The sequence below is a fragment of the Vanacampus margaritifer genome, chromosome 16 (genome assembly GCF_051991255.1).
Source record: "Vanacampus margaritifer isolate UIUO_Vmar chromosome 16, RoL_Vmar_1.0, whole genome shotgun sequence".
Taxonomy (NCBI): Eukaryota; Metazoa; Chordata; class Actinopteri; order Syngnathiformes; family Syngnathidae; genus Vanacampus; species Vanacampus margaritifer.
The window spans coordinates 19,433,916-19,436,524 of record NC_135447.1 but is presented as its reverse complement, the minus strand read 5'-3'; positions in this window follow the sequence as shown (position 1 = coordinate 19,436,524).

Genomic DNA, 2,609 nt, shown 5'->3' with positions numbered 1-2,609 from the left:
GGTTTTTAAAACAATTATGTCGCTTAATCGATGTTGTAATAAAGGGTAAATCTAGAAGTCTGAGGTTATTACAATCCTTCTGTTCTAGTCCCAGCCAACAGTAGTATCTCTGTTGGGTTGTGCCCATAGAATGATATATTGTAGCTGGTTAGGTATATAGTAGTGCATAAAATTTGGTGCCTCTAGACCACCTTTGGATTTACTTTTCTGAAGAGTAGATAGACTAATCTTTGCTTTTTTTTTATTCCAGTAAAATTTTGTAACGGCTGAGTCCAACAACTGGAACCAGTTAGCCGTAGGTTTAAATAGAATCAGTGAGGAAAAAACAGTTTATTTTGGGTAAAACTTTCATTTTAATGGTGGCTATTCGTCCTATGAGAGAAATAGGAAGATTATTCCAGCGCTCCAAGTCACTATAAATGTTATCCAGAAGTGGAGAAAAAGTTTAAATGAATTAAATCAGTTAACTTAGGTGAGATTTTTATGCCTAAGTATTTTAAATTACCTATAGGAAATGAGTAGTGTGGGTCCTGGCTTGCAGGGTTCCATGCATTTTCTGTAATAGGTAGAAGTGTTGATTTTGTCCAGTTAATAGAATAATCTGATAACTGTGAGAATTAAGTTATTAAGTTAAATACTTCCCCTAACAAAATAGCAGGCTTTTCTAAATAAAGTAAAATATCATCGGCATATAGATTAATTTTATATTCTGTTACCCCAGAGTGAATTCCTTGAATCCTTCTTTCCTGGCGTATGGCTAATGCAAGTGGCTCAATAAATTTTGCAAATAATAAAGGGGACAGTGGTCTTGTTCCTCTCTGTAGAGTAAAACTCTAAGATATAATCCCATTAGTAGTAACTGTGGCTTTAGGAGAATCATATAATACTGACACCCAGTGGATAAATGATTTCCCAAAGCCAAATTTATTTAAAACAGCAAAGAGGAAGGACCAGTTAACTTTGTCGAAAGCTTTTTCTGCATCCAATGATATAATAACTGCCTTTTTATCATGCCGCTGTGACATGCTAATAAGGTTAAAGAGCCTCCTAATATTATTAGTAGAGTGACAATCTTTAATAAAGCCTGTTCGCTATGAATGATTGTCGAGATTACTGTTTCTAGTCTAGATGTGAAAGCCTTAGTGATAATTTTAATATTAGAGTTAATTAGTGAAATCGGACGGTAACTTGATGGAAGGGTGGGGTCTTTTTCTGGCTTTAATAAAAGTTTAATTGCTCCTGTATTCATGTGTGGGCGTATGTAACCATTAGTTTTGATTTCTGTTACTGCTCTTAAGAATAGTGGAGCAAGCATTAACGAGAAGTGCTTAAAAAAGATAGCCGGATAACCATCCGGGCCAGGTGCTTTGCCATTAGGGATACTATCGAGAGCACTGTAAAACTCGTTTATAGTAAGTGGTGCATCTAACATATCTTCATATTCAGTAGTTAACTGAGGTATATTTAAGCTCCGGAGGAATGCCTCAATATGCTCAGGGTTAGGCTTGTTAGTTTCTGAGTATAGGTTGTGATAATAGTTATAACAAATTTGATTAATTTCTTCTGGTGATTGTGCGCATTCACCAGTTGTCCCTTTAATAGCCGTTATAAGAGATTTTTCCTGATTGCGTTGAAGTTGGTTTGCAAGACATTTACCTGATTTGTTATTATATTCAAAGTTGTTGTATCTCAATTGTTGTATTATAAACTTTGTCTTTTTAGTTAGCATATCGTCTAACTGTACTTTTGTATTTTGTAAGTCAGTCCATATTTGGTTATTTGGGTTTATTGCGTACTGGAGAGTCATTTATTTCCAAAAAGTCTGCCCACTCTTTTCTTATAATTTTGTCAAACTCTGCGTCGTTTAGCAGTGAGATGTTAAAACACCATGTCGGTGGTGGTTTAAAGGTATAATCAATTTGTAGGGAAAGGACGACTGGTGCATGGCCGCTAATAATAATAGGATGTATTTTTGTAACAGTTTTATCAGCAATGGAGTTATTTGTAAGAAAATAATCAATTCTTGAAAAAGACCGGTGCACAGCGGAAAAGAAGGTAAAGCCCTTCTTATTTGGGTTTTTAAGTTTCCAGCTGTCTACGAGGCCAAAAGCATCCATATATTCCCCTATTACTTCAGTAGATTGTAATCGCCTTATACATATTGTATTATTAGAATGGTCTATTAATGGATTTAGGACTGTGCGAAAGTCTCCTCCAATAATAATAGTATAGTTCGCTGCTAAATAGAAAAATTCATGGAAAAAGGCCGGATCATCATTATTAGGGGCATATAAATTACCAAATGTATATATTTTATTAAATATAGTCACCTGAATAATAATGTATCTGCCCTCTGGGTCTGTTATTGTATTATTTTGAGTAAAGAGTAAATTCTTATGTATGAGTATACAGACTCCTCTTTGTCTACTGTTATAAGGGGCAGAGTACGCTTGGCTAAAATTCTTATCAATAAGTAATTTTTCTTCAGATTTTTGTAGGTGGGTTTCTTGTAGGAGGCAAATATCTGCTTTTAATTTTAAGAGATGGTCTTAAGTTTTTATTCTTTTTGCCTGTGAGCGAGCGCCACAAACATTCCAGGAAACCAGAAC